Source organism: Mirounga angustirostris, unplaced genomic scaffold, assembly GCF_029215605.1.
Source record: "Mirounga angustirostris isolate CCGP_5_RB_7025 unplaced genomic scaffold, mMirAng1.0.hap1 SCAF_3, whole genome shotgun sequence".
Lineage (NCBI taxonomy): Eukaryota > Metazoa > Chordata > Mammalia > Carnivora > Phocidae > Mirounga > Mirounga angustirostris.
Genome location: NW_026991711.1, coordinates 191832388 through 191850820, shown reverse-complemented (window position 1 = coordinate 191850820; position 18433 = coordinate 191832388). Strand labels below are relative to the sequence as shown.

Sequence of the window (18433 nt, the reverse complement as noted above, 5' to 3'; positions counted from 1 at the left end):
CCGAAATCAAGAGTTGGATGCTTAACCGACTGAGCCACCCAGGCGCCCTTAGATAGCAATTTTAGAGCATAGTTTCCTATGTTCCAGTTGACAACTGGATGAGATTTATTTCTTAAAAACATTTCTCTGCATTTAACTCATTCCAGCTGGGCCCTAACCATCCCATCCACTGTGACCCTGTGATTAATCACCTATTTAAAAGTGTCCATGGAGGGGATGCCTGGCTGGCTCAGTCTGTAGAGCATGCAACTCTTGATCTCAGGGTCATGAGTTCGAGCCCCATGTTGGGTGTAGAGATTACTTAAAATAAAATCTTAAAAAAAAATTCAAGTGTTTATGGAGGTTGAGTTTCACCCATTCTTGTTCACTTCTCAGGTCAAGTGGGGTTCCCTCAAGATGACATTAAGATATAATTTAGACAATTTTTACAAAAGAGTAGCTTGCTGTTGTGGATATGGAGGTGTACCGCTTGGCTCTCCCTTTAAGGAAGAACTTGCTGGAAAGCTGGAGGAGTGAGTTTGTGGGGAAGCCTCTGGCTTCTGCATCTTTAGGACCCATTCTGGTGTGTGGGCTGAGGCTGCTCCTGTCAGTAGCTCCTGACAGGTTTTGGGCACAGTGGGGGATTAGAGCCTGGCCCCTTCTACCCCATGCAGGACCCTTGGAGGGCTGGTTCCAGGGCTTCCTGCAGACCCGCCATCTTCCCCCATGCTGGTGGCCTCCATCATGGTGGGTCTGAGTTTGTCTCCTCCTCTATAGCTTCCTCCCCTCCTTCCTTTACAGGTGTTGTCCACAACAAGCATCTTGCATCGTGGCCTGTGCCTCCCAGAAGACTGGAGGTCACAAACTTGTTTCAGCCGGGATCTAATCAAGACAACAGAATCCATGCCTGTTATTTCAGATAGAGGACACAAAGCAGGGAAGTGTTTCCACGGTGGTGGAAAGAGGTAAGAAGTGGAATACAGAATGATAAGGCAGTCAAGACATGAGCAAGAAAGTCTCTCTCCCCTCTAGGCTGTAGGGACAAAAGGAGGAGGAGGAGGTGTTGCTGGACCCCAGGGTCTCGGGCTACCTGGTAGGTGCTGGAGTCATTTCAGGCATGTCAGCTAGGAGCTGAGACCCCAGAAGGATGACTAGCAGGTTCCTTGTAGTCAAGTTGGGGGCCACCTCAAACAGAGAGAGAGAGAGAGGTAGAAACACCCTAATTTATCTCCTGCCTGTGTGCCCACACCCACAAGCTAGAAGACGTCGGGGCCTGGGAATTATACCTCCCTTCAGTGCAGAGCAGAGGAAGGAAAAGTGGGGGTATGAATCTGAAGGGAACCAGGACAGCTTCCAAAACCTCATCCTTGCTAATTTACCAGGAACCTCATTACGAGGCTATGTAGATGGTGGCTGGGGGATGCATGGATGGATCGGTATGTGACGAAGCAAATGCAGTGAATGATTAATAGCAGAATGTGGGTGGTAGAGATAAGGACATTCCTTGTGAGATTCTTTCATCTTTGCTCTGTGTCTGAACATTTCATAATTATGTATTGTTGAAAAAAAGTACCATCTTTAAGCACCATTTTCATCTTTCAGGGGGAAGAGGTGGATAGCTTTCTGGGTTCACCATTTCTTCCCAAGCATGTTTACACAGCCAGCCCTTTCTTTCTCAGCGCTGAGAGAGGAACGGGGAGCGGTGTGACCCGGTGCCCACGAGTTCGGGTCTCTCGAATTTCAGTGGGGTCAGAGGCTGCATGCTCAGGGATGGGCTTCAGTCTGTGAGGGGCTACGTGTGGCTCGCCCATTGCTTTACAACTTTTTTTTTTAAAGATTTTATTATTTATTTGGCAGAGAGATAGAGAGAGCACAAGCAGGGGAAGCAGGAGACAGAGAGAGAGGGAGAAGGAGGCTCCCCACTGAGTGGGGAGCCCGATGCGGGACTCGATCCCAGGACCCAGAGATCATGGCCTGAGCCGAAGGCAGATGCTTAACTGACTGAGCCACCCAGGTGTCCCTGCTTTACAACTTTTGAGTTAGTTACTCTCATTTAAAAATCTGAAAAATTCTCATAAAAGTCCGAAATGTCTAACCTCTCTTTGAAAGTGGAGATCTCACAGTGCTGGGCCTGCGTTTCCCCACTGCGGTGGGTGAATGGAGTGGAACCCAGCTGGATCGTGCCCCCTCCAGGCTGCCAGAGCCTTCTGCTCCCTGCTGTGTCCCACCTGGCCCACCTTACTCACTTAGATTTCCTGTCTCGACCCTGAAGTTTGCATTTAGGACGCTAGACTCATTAGAGCACTTCTATTTATAATGAGCTCTCTATAACCCCCTATTTCAGGCCACAATCCTTAAGCAGCATTAATCCACGAAGCCCCTTTGTGACTTGCTATATATCCAGGCGCCACCTCTATTTGCTTAAAACTTTCAAATGGGTTCTTTCAAAGTAAAGTAGTAATCCCCATAAAACCAAGAGTTTGGTGTACTCAGCAGGGTTTTTTTCCCCTAACACAAAATAAAACATGGATCCTCTCTTGCACTCCATGGCACAAGCAATTCGTTCCAGGCAATGCTGATTGGATTATGCTAAGGCAGATTGCCAGAAAGACTGACCCTGCATCAGTCGCTCCCCAGTAGGGCTTCCCTGAATTACACTTTAGCCATCCCAGGCCATTTGTTCTCCCATGGGCCAGGTTGTCTTCCATGTGAAACTGAAACCCAGAGTACATGGCATGGCCTCTGAAGTCCTTCCTTCTCCAAGAACTGCCTGATTCTTGCCCCTCCTGAGTCCTGTTTTTCTAGTGTTTGGATTTCAGTGCAGCTTCAGTTTGCTTAGGTTCATCCAGGTTCATCCAGAAGAACCCTAACCAGTTCAAACTGTAAGTCCTTTGTCAGGGATGGGGTGTGTGGTGTGAGGTAGGATCATGTAGGAGAGGTAGACAGGGGCAGAGCGAGGAGGGTTTGCTCTGCCACACTAAGGTCACTGACGGACTACTAATGATTCCTCTCTCAGTTAACCTTAAAACTTGTAGAGATTGTCACGTTATTCCAACATAGTTGGAAATAGGGATAATAACATCAATAGCAAGAACACTGCCCACATTTACTGAGAGCTCACCATGAGCCCAGCACACACATGATTTAATTTAATGGTCACAAGAACACTGTGAGGGAGCTACTATGACTTTGGCTACTTTACAGATGAAGAACGTGACATTCAGAGAAGTTAAGTAATATGACTAATGCCCACAGCTGGTAAATGATGGAGCCAGTGATCCAAGCCAGGTCCATTCGACACCCATGTCCACACTCTTGACTTGCTGCTCACAGGCACTTGATGCTGAGTCATTTCCTGTTCATTTGGTGAGTTAATCCCAGTACCTTCCACCTTCACTTATAGGTCAAGTGGTCTTGTTGTTCTTGGATTTCTACCTGGTTTCTCCACCTTTGTGCTAATATGACACCCTGAATTGGGCACAGTGTGTGAAAAGGCTATACAAATCAGCTTGCCCAATGTGACCAGTTCTGCCTCCCACAATGATACTGTGTGTTCTCCTTAACTAGGTGGGAACCAACAGGGTCACACCAACGGCCTCCACCCTCGAGAGGAATGAGTTCCTCTTTATTCTGGCCAACACCACAAAATACTCTGGAAAGAGGACAGGAGGCTGCTGTCCTGATGTTCTTCAGCCGTCGTCTTCTGTGGCTTAGTCATGCCCACTGAGTCCTAGAGCCCAGAGGGCCCATGCATGCCGTGGTCTCCACACCCAGCCAGGAGCAAGCAGGAAGCTGGGCAGGTCGCACTGCCCTCCAGTGGAGGCCATCCCTGTTTACATACCCACCCACAGTGAATGGGAGTCTGCTTGTGTTCACCAACATAGGGACCATCCTTAGAGGAGTAGTTGGTGGGGCAGAGGCCACTGGGGCTGACGAAAAAGTCCCCCACTCCTCTCCATTCCTGAGCTTTCCTTGCAGTCATGGTGGGGTCATAGGACTAGTTCTGGCCGATGAGCAGAGGCATTCAGAAGTCACTGTACTTTCTCTAGCTCTCTCCCTTTCTCTCTTTTCCTCTGCCATGCTGACTTTGGAGACCACAAATTGCAAATGATGTTAGCTAGACCTGCTGAGGACTATGGCTTGAAAGAATGTGGTGGCTAGGGCGCCTGGGTGGCTCAGTCGGTTAAGCGGCTGCCTTCGGCTCAGGTCATGATCCCAAAGTCCTGGGATAGAGTCCCGCATCGGGCTCCCTGCTCTGCGGGGAGCCTGCTTCTCCCTCTCCCTCTGCCTACTTGTGTTCTCTCTCTCTCTGTCAAATAAATAAATAAAAAAATCTTTAAAAAAAAAAAAAAGAATGTGGTTGCTAATCCTTGAAGATGGCCCCAGTGAGCCACACCACCTAGCGTCCACACCTGTTTTAGTCTGTTTGAGCTGCCATAACAAAATACCCCAGTCTGGGTGGCTTATAAATGACAGATATTTATTTCTCATAGTTCTGGAGGCTGGAAAATCCAGTAGCAAGGTGCTGACAGATTCAGTGTTTGATGAGAGCATGCTGCTTTGTAGATAGCTGTCCTGTGTACGTGTGTGTGTTCCATACCCCCACTCGGCATGGTAGAATGGGTGAGGAAGCTCTCTGGGTCCCTGAGAGGAGGGCCCTGGACTCAAGCCAGAGGCCAAGGTAAGGAAAAGAAAGAATGGTTTTGATCTTTATGCATTCATTCATCAGTCCATCCCTCTGTTTGTCATCCATCCACCCATCCACCCAACTACTCATCCATCCACCTACCCATCCACTTTTCCACCTACCTATTCATCCATCCACCAATCCATCCATCCATCCATCCATCCATCCATCCATCCATCCATCCATCCATTTATCCATCCATCCATCCATCCATCATCTATCCATTTGTCCATCCGTCCATCTGTCTACCCATCCATCTGTCCGTCCATCCATCCATCCATCCATCCATCCATCCATCCATCCATCCATCCACCCAGTCCTTGTTAGAGCTTGCCATGGGCCAGGCCTGGGGATCATTTTAGGACAAAACAGATATGCCCTTTGTTGGAAACACTTAGTGAATTCCCTCAAATCCGAAAATGCTTGGATTTCATAATCAAGTTCTCTTTTGCACATGAAGGTAACAGTGCAGCTTCTCCCCCAAGCTCTTGTTTGGGGCCAAGCTCTGTAACTTGTGCCCTGCATCCTTGGGGCTACTTCATCGTCCCAGCAGCAACAATGTAAGGTGGGAACTGTTCAGAGATGAGGTGACTGGGGCTGAGAGAGGGGTGCTGGCATTCACACCAGAAGCCAATGGCAACCAGATCTCACTGGCCCCACCCATACCCCCTTGGGCCTTCCCCAGTTCTGGCCCTGCCTGACCCTCTCTGGACATCAGAATGTATCTTCTCCCAGAGGCAATGCAAAGGCAATGCTGCAGGGAAGTGGAGATGTGAAGGTGGTAATGTACTTCCATCACTATCAGAGGAAGAGACGGCCGTGGGTTAGCTTTATGACCAATGGACATAGTTTCTGTGGGAAAGTACATGTCAAGCTCCAAATGACTGACTTGGGAACACAGTCTTGGAACTCAGACCGTGTATGAACCAGGGACTGTCTGTAACGGTAAAGATTGTTTATTTTGAACGCAGACCTAACTGGACTTTCCTTTCCTCATTCTCTTTTGTTTTGTTATGCTGTGCGAAGACCCTGTTCTAGCTAATTGGCAAAAAACACACTGTCCCTTAGCAGAGTATACATTTTCGTAAATACCCACTAGAGATTTATTTCTTCACTATGGAAAATGTAATTCTGTTTTCCTAGGTGACGGGATGTGTTTATGCAGGGACTCCGAGTGGGCTCCAGGCCTGGCCAGATGGTTCTGGCTGTGCTCTGTGTAACATGAGCAGCGGAGCCCTAAGGCCCTCCTCGAGCCGCGTGACTCTTGGGGGAGCGGGGTCTGGGCGGCTGTGTGGCTGCATGACATGCACACACAGAGCCATACCTACAGGACACACGGTTCTGCTCCCTGGACACCTTTGGTGGCATTTAGGGCAGAGGAGGGCTTGCTGGAACTGCAGCTTGGTCCTCCCTGGCAAGGGTGAGTCATGCCTATTTTCAGCTGCACCACTCACCCAGGTAGGTGCTAACTGTCCTCTGCGCTCGGCATCTCTGTTTCCTTTGTCAGATGGCGAGACAAGCTGAGCCCTGGGCATTTTCCAGCAGATTCATCCATCAGGTATGCACATATGACTCTTAGCAAGGCTGGCAATGTTGGGGGAGGGAGGGAGGAAAATTAGCCATTGTGAGAACTGGTGACATGATGACAGTGACATTCATTGAGTGGGTTTATGGGCTCTGCAAGCCAATTGGCTGGAGCAGGGATGGCAAACAGCAAGGCACATGCTGTGCCCCCCACTTATTCTACCAGTGGCAGACATGACTAAGTGATCATGATGCTCTCTCTTGCTGGGCTTGGACAGCCTCCAAAAGGGGCCTCCGTCGATTAGCAATGTCTGTCTCTGAGGGCGTGGGGCGGGGAGCTGTGCACTGTTATTTGCCTTCTGAGTTGGAGGGTATTGGTATATAATTTAGTTATTTATTTATTTTTTTAAATATTTTATTTATTTGACAGAGAGAGAGATAGCGAGAGCAGGAACACAAGCAGGGGGAGAGGGAGAAGCAGGTTTCCCGCCAAGCAGGGAGCCCGATGTGGGACTCGATCCCGGGACTCCGGGATCATGACCTGAGCCAAAGGCAGACGCTTAACGACTGAGCCACCCAGGCACCCTAATTTAGTTATTTTATAGCATTTTCTTGTATCTGCTTTATCAACAATAGCTTATCAGTGTTTACAGAGCATCTTGTTGGAGGTTCTACCAGGCAGACCCCGAGTTGAGAATTTGGCTGTGCGCAAGTCGTTTGTCTGGGGGGTGGTCCGGGAGGCAGGGCAGTGGGGCAGGGAGACAGGTGTGTGATCACCCTGGTTATCCCCGTGGGCTACTGGGCCTCCTAGGGACCACGCAGAATTGTCCCCCTCCAGATACGAGAAGGTGAGGACTTCCTTCTGCTGCTTCTGCCGGTCATGGATTGAGGGCTGCTCTTGGACCCCCAGGGGACTGTGCATGCTCTTGTGTCCAGAGAGAGCCCTTGGCTGGGAGCGGGGGCCCTGGTGGGAAGTCAGGGCTGCAGGTGGGCACGGTGTCTACTGGGTAGCAGTCTGATGGTGTCGTGAAGGAGAGCAGTGGGTGCGGCTGCCAGCTTCTCGGCAGCCATCGGGCCTGCCTGTACCCTGTGGGGAACAGGGAATCGGACAAGGTAATGTCTGTGGGAACGCTTGTCAATGTCAGAGATCTCCATGATCCTCTGTGTGGAGATTACGCTTTATGGCTGCCTTCTTTCTGTGGGTCCTGTCTTCCATGGAACTCGGGGAACTGCTCTTTCTGATCCCTCACTTTCCACCCAGCTGGACCACGGGACTGTCCCGTCCTCCTGGCCGTAGCATGTGACCCGAGCAGGGCCAATCCGAGTCTTCCCCAGGCTTGATATGCGGCCCTGGGAGACAGAGGACCTCCCGTCCCAGCGCAGGTGGTCACTGTCCCTGGGTGGTAGGTGGCTGGGAGGAGCAGGGAAGGGCCCTGATGACCTTGTTTGAGTCCTGGATCCAGTTGTCACCAAGACCATTGCTATTCTTGAACTTTTCCGCCTAGGGAGGGGGTCTCTTTGCTTGCGTCAATTGGAACTGGGGTTTCTGTGATTGGGAAGCGACGTTGACCTGGCTGGGGTGCATTTGCTGCCACGGAAGACCTCACAGCAGCCACGGCCTGACCAGCATCAGGTGTCAGGATGAGGAAGGGTCTCATGTTAGTTGGATTCACCCTGGGTACAGTGGGGGAGACTTTGCAAGGTGTCTGCTGGGATCCCCCCTCCCACTCCTGCTGGTGATGTCATAGGTAGCTTCTCTGAGGGGCAGTTTTGCAGCTCTTCAGTAAAATCTGGAATTCTCATCCATTCCCCCCAAACACCTGGGTTGGGGAGGACAGATAATGAGCAGTCCAGACGTCAGAGGTCTGGACTTGGGGGCTGGGTGAAAGCCCTCTGACGCCCGGTCGTTCAGCCTGAGAGTGCAGGTAAAACCTGCTGTCTGCTAAGTAACCTGTTGCCATTGCGTTTATCATAAGGTGTTCTCAGCAACCTTACTCTGCTGAGTCTTTGATGGCAACTGCGCTCCAGGGCACTGGGTCAGATTTAGCCTTGGGTGTCTCACCACGCCTGTTCCTTCGGCACGAGGACCCTAGTGCCACAAGCAGGCTCACCATCAGAAGGTTGAAAAGTTGGGGTGGGGGCACCTGGGTGGGTCAGTCGGTTAAGCGTCTGCCTTCGGCTCAGGTCATGATCCCAGGGTCCTGGAATCGAGCCCCGCATCGGGCTCCCTGCTCGGCGGGAAGCCTGCTTCTCCCTCTCCCACTCCCCCTGCTTGTGTTCTCTCTCTCGCTGTCTCTCTCTCTGCCAAATAAATAAAGAAAATTTAAAACAAAGAAAGAAAAGTTGGGGTGGGGGCTGGCTCCTCAAACCCCACAGATAAGTCCTTCCCTGGACGATGTGTCCCGCCTCCACCGCTCCCCAGCCCTGGCCCTACGCTTTCTCTTTGCGTAGTCCGTAGTCTGCAGTCTGCATGCCTCCTTCCTTCCATCAGAGACCACACTCCCCAGCAGTCTCAGGCTCCAGCCCCTCTCCAGGACCTCACTGGTCCTCTAGCCAACATGACTGTCTCTCCTGTCCCCCTGTCCCCATAGCATGTGGGCTCCGACCTCCCCAAGCCTTTACCTGAGCTCCCGTGAGCTGCTTTCAGAGGCTCTGCACCGTGGCCTGGCCGCCTTTGGGGCCAAATTTCCTTGCCAGAGGAAGGATGCAGGAGGTTGCAGACATCTACTTCTGTTGCAGGGCACAGAGAACCTGCCTGGCACGGGGTGGGCGCTCCCTAGGTAGGGACTGAGCTGACTCCCCTGCAGGGCCGCCTCCCTCTCTCTCCGCAAGGCTGGTTGTCCTTTGTGGCCACAGGATGAGGCAGTTTGGAAAGGCTCAGCTGAGCAGCAAGGGGGCCAGGGCTGCTCAGGGGAAGATGGAGCCTGCCCCCATTCGGCAGTCAATGAGCCCCTCAGGGGTGGGGGTGACGCCGTGTGCTCAGCCTCAGCAAGGACGTTTCCCAGCTGTTGTTCATTTGCGTGGGGGACCCTGGACAGGAAATGGGCCTCAGCTCCAGCGGGAAGGGTCCTGAGTTAAAAGTGAGGGAGATGCGGCCGCTCCAGGGACGGATGCTGGGAGGGACTCTTTGGGGACCCAGGGATGTGGGCTCCGAAGAGAGCGGTCAGGATCCCTAGAGCTTGACATCAGAGTGGGGTGCCTGAGCCTGGTCCCCAGTACAAGGAAGTCGGGGACATCCCCTCCGCATCCTCCCCACGTGCCTTTGTCATCAGAACTGCCGTGTGTCCCACGTGGGGTAGGGGCGAGGCTGTCGGGACACGCTTGTTGGGGCAGAGTTTTGGCTGAGCCCCTGTGGTGGTGTGGGGGTGTGTGTGTCCCGGCAGCAGCGTGGTGGGGCTGGAAGGAGAAACAGCTCTCGGGCTGCTGAGGGCTAAGGCGAGGCCTAGGAGGGACACGGTCTCTGCTCCGTGATCCTGCTGACTAAGGGGTGTCCATCCAATCGCCGGCCCTGAGCCCCACGCTCCACAGGTGATCCTCAACAGCTGCATGAGCTGAGCACGAACATGAGCCCACACATGCCCAGCTGGTTTCTGACGACAGAGCCAAACCAAGCCGACGGAGGGAGGGAGGCTGTCTTTCCGACGGATGGCCCTCGAGCAATCGGCTGTCTGTGGACAAAAGTGAACCCTGAGCCATCCTCATACCTCGTACAGAATTTAACTCAAAGTGGATCCCACACTGAAATGTAAAATGTGAAGCCACGAGACTCGTAGGAAAAACAGAGGAGACAATCTTTGGGACCTACGACCAGGTGAAGTGCTCTGAGATTTGGCATCAGACAGCCTATCCCATAAAAGGAAAAAAATTGATGAATTGGACCTCATCAGAATGAAAACATTGTTCTGTGAAAGACCCCGTTAAGACGAAAAGGCAGTCTGCAGAGAGGGAGAGAATGTCCATGAAGGACAGCCTGGTTGGAGGACCGGTCTTAGGACACAGCAGGGGCTCCTGTGGAGAGTGTCAGCGGAGCGACGGCCCAAGACCCGCGCGTTGGGCACGGCCCTGTCCCGTAGAACTTTCTGCAGCCAAGGAAACATTTGTTGGCGCTGGCTGATGTGGTGGCCAGAGCCACATCCTCCCCTCCCTGGCCACCAGGGGTGCACGCCTGGCCCGGGGTCCTGGCCTGATTGCCGAGCCCCGCCACCGTGGCTCACCCCACGTGCCCAGGGACTTCTCAGGGACCCCAGGACAGTGTGAGCCGGACCCCGGGGGATCCTGGTTGCAGCCGTGGGCAGCAGGTCCCCTAGAGAACCAGAGGCCCCCACACGGGGAGAGATGGGGGTCAGTCCTGCCTGCCTCCAGAGCAGTGTGAATGTGACGGGTGGGGGCCGCCTGGCTGCTGGCGCATGCTCATTGCTATGGACTCCCACTGCCCTCGCCATGCACGGTGGGGTGGACCACAGCCTGGCCGAGGAAGGGGAGGACGTGTATGAGTGCTGGGGAGGACCAGACCCTGCGCTTCCTCTGCCCTCGTGCCTCAAGGCTTCTCCTCTCACTCAGAGTAACGGCCAGGCCTTCAAGGGCCCCTGACACCTGGCTCCCCTTCTCAACCCCAGCTTCTGGAACTTTCCACATCATGCCTCCAGTCCCCACAGGGTCCAGCCTCCCTTTGCCACAGCTAACATCACGTTGGTCTGGCTCCTGCTGTGAGCGGAGGCTGCCCGAGGGCTGGGGTCCTGGCCTGTTCTCCCCTGTCTCCGGGGCATTGCAGAGCAGTATCCAACACCGAGAAGGTCCTCCACACACGTGAGGAACGAGCGATCAAACTCAGGCTGTGCGTGGGACACGACCCGGGCCCTCATGGCATCACAACGAGGCAGGGCGGTGCGTCCGGCTGGAGGGCTCTCAGGAGGACTATTCCAGGCCGGTGGCACTTGGGGTCATTTATGGACGAAGGGGTAGCGGCAGAGGAGTTGCTGGAAACGCTGGGCTCAACCCTGTCGAGACACCAGGAGCCCAGGACGCCTTTCCTTCCGGGCTGACTTCTACGAACATGAGCATCTCGAGCCTGATTCCCTGCTCCCAGTGGGATGTTTTAGCAAGGCCTGGGCCAAACCAGAAACACTCAGATTTCCTGAAAATGGTTTTTAAATCTTTGACAGAAGCACTAACCTCCAACAGCTGGATGTGGATGCTGGGAAACTGGAGTGAGACATCAAGATTCCACGGAGGCCGCCACGCGGGGTCTTTGTCCAGGATCATGTATGTCCGGGTGTGACGTGTCGCTTGGCTGAGGTCAAAACAGGAGGATGGGACCAAATGCAAACACTCTCCTGGAGGAGGGAGGAAGAGAGGGGGGAGAGAGAGAGAGAGACAGGCGTGGGTGGTGGGGGCGCTGCCCAGGAAGATCAAGGCCTTGACCATGCCCCACCCTCCCACCCAGAACTCTGAGAGTCCACCAGATCAGACTTGCCCTCACCCTGTCATGGTGGGAAGGGAGATAACAAGGAACAGTTGGATAAATACAACTTCCCACTCAAAGATGGGCCTCAGACATATCATGCTATTCCAAAAAAAAATTTTTTTTGAGCACTAAGATAAATTTCCCCATCTTGGCATTCTGAACGGGAGTTTTATTTTCTTTGTCTTCTGGGTGTTCTCTTCTAGATGGTGAAAAGTCTGCTCAGATCAGGGACAAGAAGGATCCCAGGAGTGTGGCAACCTCCAGAGGCAGGGGTGGGGCTGGGTGGACTCTTCCTTCTCCCCGCTCTGGGGCCAGGCCTGGCCTGGCCTCCTTGTCGCTGTCCCTCCCTGTCAGCTTCATCACTGGCCTGGGCACATGGCCAGGGGACAGTGAGGCTCAGACACACAGGGAAAGCTAGATAGCTGGGGATCTCTAGGGGAGGAGAGAGTTGCCCCCTGAGAAGCAGGGGTGGAGGAGGGGGCAGGACACCCTTCTGGTACTGTGCCAGCCAGAGCTCCATGAGACCGGGGGCTTTGTGTCTCTTACTGTCGGTCTTCCCCCTGGGATGCTGGGGCTGGCGGGGCTGGGATCATCCCTGGTTTATTCACCTCTGTGTCCTTCCAGCCCAAACAGCTCAAGACTCATCGACCGACACACAAACAATGAATGGTCGTCCCAGCACCTCCAGTTCAAAGCGAGTCTAGACTCAAGCAAGATGTGTGGATTCAAGTCAAGTCCTGTGGAACTTCCAGGTGTGGGCTCGAATTCAACACTGCCTAGCGGTTGCTGACTCCAGGCCTCTCTCTTGACCTTCCTGGTTTCCATTTCCCAATTGGGAAGCCATGGGGACAACAGGCCATGATGGCTAAAACGTTGTTGGAGGTGGTCAGCAGGGCGGACGAATGGGAGCACAGCCTGACCGGCCTAGGCAGATGTGGGTGTTTCTCACCAGGGAAGAAGCTCAGGTGTGTTAGCAGGTGCGTCTCAGAAGGCTACTTTGTCTGTCACACATCACTGCCCATCATCCAGGGCCCTTGCCGAGGGAGCTGGGACACAGTGTCCACGGAATCCCTGAGAGGCATCTACAAGGTCGACCAAAGCAGGAGAGAGAAGGACAGAAGGACAGAGATGCCTGTCGGGGGCTGCCCAGGTCCAGGGGGGTCAGGCCAGGTCTGCTCTACCTCCCACTTTGAAATCAAAAGCCATACAAGTAGGGGGGTCGGCTGGCTCAGTCAGTAGACCCTGTGACTCTTGATCTCGGGGTTGTGAGTTTGAGCCCCACGGTGGGTATAAAGATTACCTAAAATCTTTAAAAAAAAAAAAATAAATAAAGGTGTCACACAAGTTTTCAAAGTCATTCATTTCCAAGTATAACCTTGTTCTCCTTGCTGGGTGATCTGGATTTTCCCCCATGTCCTTTGCATGGACAAGGACTCTGTGTCCCCTCTGGAATGATTAATATACTGAAGTGTCATGAAAAAGCCTTTGAACTTTGTTAGAGTTAGTAGCACATGCATTTGGATTGTTTCCCCCCCTAGTTAAGAAATAAAGCCTCTTTGCAAAACCCATAATATAACCCTGTCTTAAAATTAAGCTCTCTTAGAGGCTGTTTCTGATTATGGTGGTTCCAGGTTTTTCTAATTATTCTGTTCCAAATGTTTATCTTTTGCCCTAATGTGCAGAGGGCTCTGTTTATATAACATTATAAGGTAAAACAGCTGTATGCTTAGGTTCTAGCGCTGCTTGATACCGGAGGCAATTAATGTGCATTGTATATTGAGCTTCCAGCTACAGGACTTCCGCATCGTTAGCCAAAAATCAGCCTGCATGGCTTGATATCAAGTCTCTTATTCCCCCTCCCCGATTAAGGAATGTTTTCCTTTGGGAAACCTAATAGAGGTATGGAAATAATACCATATGTAGCTTTGCGTATCATAAACCCTCGGCTGAAAAGAATGACGTGGAGAGCGTCCCCAGCACCACGGGTTATGATGGCTACACACTTCGTGAGTACGTAAGGCAATTTTACCTTTTAACACAAATAAGTGGTTTTTTGTGATAGCAATCAAGAAAAAAAATCTGAGTATTTATTATCCTAGTTTGGGGAGTTAAACTTCCCTGGTTTCAAAAATCTCTGCTGCAATGTCCACAATAGCCAAACTGTGGAAAGAGCCAAGATGTCCATCGACAGATGAATGGATAAAGAAGATGTGGTATATATACACAATGGAATATTATGCAGCCATCAAAAGGAATGAGATCTTGCCATTTGCAATGACGTGGATGGAACTGGAGGGTATTATGTTGAGTGAAATAAGTCAAACAGAGAAAGACATGTATCATATGATCTCACTGATATGAGGAATTCTTAATCACAGGAAACAAACTGAGTGTTGTTGGAGTGGGGGTTGGGGTGGGAGGGATGGGGGGACTGGGTGATAGACACTGGGGAGGGTATGTGCTCTGTTAAGCGCTGTGAATTGTGCAAGACTGTTGAATCTCAGATCTGTACCTCTGAAACAAATAATGCAATATATGTTAAGGAAAAAAAAAAGAAGAAGAAGAAGGTAGCGGGAGGGGAAGAATGAAGCGGGGGAAATAGGAGGGGTAGACGAACCATGAGAGACGATGGACTCTGAAAAACAAACAGGGTTCTAGAGGGGAGGGGGGTGGGAGGATGGGTTAGCCTGGTGGTGGGTATTGAGGAGGGCACATTCTGCATGGAGCACTGGGTGTTATGCACAAACAATGAATCATGGAACACTTCATCTAAAACTAATGTTGTAATGTATGGGGATTAACATAAGAATAAAAAAATGAAAAAAAAAAAAGTGAATAGATAATGAAAATATAAAGATCATTAAAAAAAAAAAAAAAAAGAAAGATGTTAATTTTAATTTAAAAAAAAAAAAAATCTCTGCTGCAATATAATAACTTGTCGAGCCAAGATCTTCCTCCATGCGTTCTTCCCTTCCACAGATATTTGAGCACCTACTAGGTGTCCGGCCGTGTGTCAGGGGCTAGGGGCTGATGCAACAGGCAGAGTTCCCGGCCTCGGGGAGCTGATGCTCCAGTGGAGGGGAACACGGAGGAACGAGGAAGCAAATGACATCAAGAAGATCCTTCCGGATGGTGACGTTCTCAGGTGGTATGTGACCACACAACGCACACACTGCTGGTGTGTGAAGAGTTGGGGCCAGGCTCCCCGCCATGGGGGTTCTCGCTCAGCAAGATCACACTTCCCGTGGCTGCTCCTGGGCTGACTGAGCACGTGGGGCTCTGACGCAGGCTGGATTCCGCGAGCGGTGGGACCCCCTCCAGTGGGACACTCGGGCACAAGGACTTCCTGCCAACCTGGCTGAAGCTCTCTTGGCGCTGCGCTGGAGTCTGAAGCTCTCCCTTCCCTTCTCCTCTCATGGAGTTAGGACAGCCTCCCTGTCTGCAGGCTCACCCTACCTCCTCCTGCCCCTGTCTCTTTGTCCTGCTCGGGTGTCCCCCAAAGACCCTCCTGCACATCTAATCTCTTCTTGGCCTCAGCTTCTTGAGAGGACTGAACCTACAGAGCCTGTTAGAATAAAGTATGAATATTTAAAAAGGGTCCTGTGGCAGGGACATAAAAAGGACCCTTGATTGGAGGACATCGGACTCCTGTCCCCTTCCGAAGTTCACTAACAGGTTGCTCGGTGCTGCTTACTGTCACATCTTACTGTCAAATTGACACCTTAGCAGAAGTAAGTTCCCTCCCTCCCTCCCTCTTCCCTCTCTTCCTCACTCCTCCCTCCCTTCCTTCCTTCCCCCTTCCTCCCTTCCTCCCTTCCTTCCTTCCTTCCCCTTCCTTCCTCTCCCTCCCTCTCTTCTTCCTTCTCTCTTTTTCTTTCTTTCTTCCTCTCCCCTGTCCTCCTGCAGCAGAGAACACTGTCCTGCTCGGCTCACTGTGATCCATATTTTGCTTGCACCCAGGTGTTTCCTCCGTGGGGTCATCAGACTCCCTACCCGTGCCCCTGAATACCTTTGCTCCACTTTAGCTGCCTTTGGAACACTGTAATAACCAAGCCCAAAGGAACATCTGTGGAAATCTTAGTTGGAGAATCAGGACTGGGTGTTGCTTAATATGTGGAAAAAATGCATTTTTTCCAAAGAACCATAATCCACACAGTAGCCAGTCCATCAGCATTGCTGAGGTCCTGGCAAAGGCAGGTGCTGGGGAGCTCCACTTAGGATCCACCCATCCTGCCCCCGAGCTCTTCCCAGCTGTTCGTTACCCCAGGGACAGCAGGCTCCCCCTGCTTCCAAGCCCTTGGCTGTGTGAGGCTCCCCCACTTTGCAATGCCAGGATAGGGGTGGCAACAGTCCAGGTGTAAGGCAGGGTCAGAATCAGCAAGACGCCTGGGGAGCGGGGAGCTGCTTGCCGGGCAGTCAGGGGGACCCGGGGGCTACCCTGCCTAGTTCCCGCCATGCCACATCTGGGGCTCCCCAGGCCCAGCCAGGTCATGGGGCCCTCATATGCCCTTCTGCTGTTCATTAGATCTCTCCAGTGCTGGCAGGTCCTGGGAGAGGCCCCCTGACGGGGCACCCCCAGCTCTCCTTTCTGCTGAGTGCCTGTGGGTCAAGCTGTGGGTGTTCATGTTACTGACGCCCCTCCCCGAGGCCCCTCTATAGAGGCACATCATCCCAGGGGGCGCCGGGCTGCCCCGTGTAGGGGTCTGGGTCTCCTGGGGCTGAGAAATCCTCGCCTCACTGGGGCTCCAGAAACTGCTGGTCCCGACACAAGCCAGAAGGGTTCTGTGAATCACCTTCATCTTGAGTGTGTTCATTATGGAACGGATGGTGCCGTTCACATGTTCACTGAAGCCACGTTTCGTGTGATGGAAAGAATCGTATGCTGTATAATTGTGCATGTAATTACATGCAAATCTAGAGATTTAGACGAGTATCAGGATGCAGACTCTTCCACTGCTCGTCTAATGCATTTAACTTTATTATTATTATTTTTTTTAGATTTTATTTATTTATTTGCGAGAGAGAATGAGAGACAGAGAGCACGAGAGGGAGGAGGGTCAGAAGGAGAATGCATTTAACTTTATATGTGTGACTCTTATCTCTGCCGGGACCATGGGGCCCGTGGTGGGAGGGATGTGTGGGACGGAGACGGCAGCAAGTGTCCTCAGCCCTTTGGTCTGTTCTCCCAGGTCCCGACTCTGGGTGGATATTGAGACCTTCACTGGACACTGTCCCCCTCTTCTGCTGGGACAGCCCTCCCTTCGGGGCACTGGTCATTTTTGGCCTCACTGGCTGTCTCTGGCTGGAGACCTGCAGGGATCAGGTGGTGCCAGGTCCAGCATCCCCAAGGCACCCTGGCCAAGCAGCATCTCTGGGACAAGTGGGACAACGCTGCTTTAGTCTACACTTTGTTAGTGAATAATCTGGGGAGCCGTGGGGTGTGGTGGCCGGGCGGAGGCAAGCCCCAAGCTGGGGGACTGGGCAGAGGAAGGGTTGCATGGAGAGGATGGGGGACAGGAGCCCCCTAGCATGGACCTGCAGAAGGAGCCAGGCTGAAGACTGCTTTAGGGGTATCTTCGGGAGTTGTGACTGCTCTCTCCCGAGCAATCCTGAGACACACAGCAGTGCACATCTCTGCTGCTTCTGCTAACGTCTTGGCAGGTGGAGCATGTCTTTGGATAGGACTGCGTGTGGAACAGGGTGCACGAGGCTCCCATCTCATATCCGATCAGAAGGAAGATGACCAGCTGTGGGGCAGTGCTCAGGGTGAAGCCAAGAGCAGGGTCGGGGCGGTGGGGGGAAACAGCCAGAGAGAAAGATCTGTAAGCTTCACCATTGCAGTTTGAGCAATACAAATTTTATAGCTTTCTTCCAAAACAGGATTTGAGATGGTCTTATAAACTCATAGAAGGAAAGAGAATGGGAGGGGATCCTTCCCAGGATGTGAGATTTCAACACCTTTGGAGAGGTGGTGGAGGGTCCTCACGGGGATACTTGCAGAGGGGCGGCACCGGGCAGGGCGTGCTAGCCCCGCGGAGCCTGGAGGCGCCCAGGACTCAGGGTGCCGCCTGTGGGGAGGCTGCAGACCTGAAACAGGGGGCTAAGTGGAGATATACCACCTGACCCCCTCTTCCCCAGAGTATCTGCCATTTAAGCATTGCTCCTCTCCTGGACCCCTCCATCTACCCGACAGACTCAACCACCTGACCCACCCCCTACCGACTGACCAAGGATTCTGCACTCAGGAATTTAAGTTATTCTGGGAGGATTCACGTTGGCATGGCCTCTGCTAGGTATCCCAGGGCCAAGACCTAGCAGTCTGACTTTTACTGCCCCCTCCCCTGGACCCTGTTCCTGAGGTCCCGAGTTATCGTTGGCCCCGGCATCACCCAGTGAGAGGCCCACCAGCAGCCAGCCCGTGCCCCAGGCAGCGTCACGGCCCTGCGCCCCTCAGTGAACACACAGCCGGGAACCGTCAGACATGGAAGGCGAGCTGGCAGCCTGAAAGACAAGAGCAAAGCAGAGTACTCACACACAAAAAAATGCAGAAGAAAAGAACATTCAGAGAGGGACTCGACAGCCATGGGGGGGGGGGCCCTCTGATCTCCCTCCAGAAACTCCCCCAGTCGAGGTCAGCTCTGCCCAGCTGCAAGCAGAGGCCAATGATGGGCAACATCGGGAGTACGAGGCTCACCCTTTCCAGCCTGTGTGGGACTCCTCTAAGGATGACCTCTGCATCAGCACTCCCCATGGCCCAATGGCCCAGCCGAGCTGTGCTC

The 18433-nt window shown here is 52.6% G+C and overlaps 1 long non-coding RNA gene across 2 annotated transcripts in view; it reads left to right on the top strand.

Annotated features, from left to right (window-relative positions):
* The window catches only part of LOC123838682 (uncharacterized), a 34724-nt gene extending 20779 nt beyond the window's left edge, over window positions 1-13945 (top strand). Inside the window, exons 2-5 of one of the 2 annotated variants that reach the window (XR_010410361.1) lie at window positions 781-944; window positions 6174-6224; window positions 11353-11452; window positions 12279-13945. This is a non-coding gene — a long non-coding RNA (uncharacterized LOC123838682). Of the gene's footprint in view, window positions 1-780; window positions 945-5772; window positions 6087-6173; window positions 6225-11352; window positions 11453-12278 lie in introns of those variants that run through there. The other variant, XR_006789489.3, reaches the window with a different exon arrangement.
* The last annotated feature ends 4488 nt before the right edge of the window (window positions 13946-18433 follow it).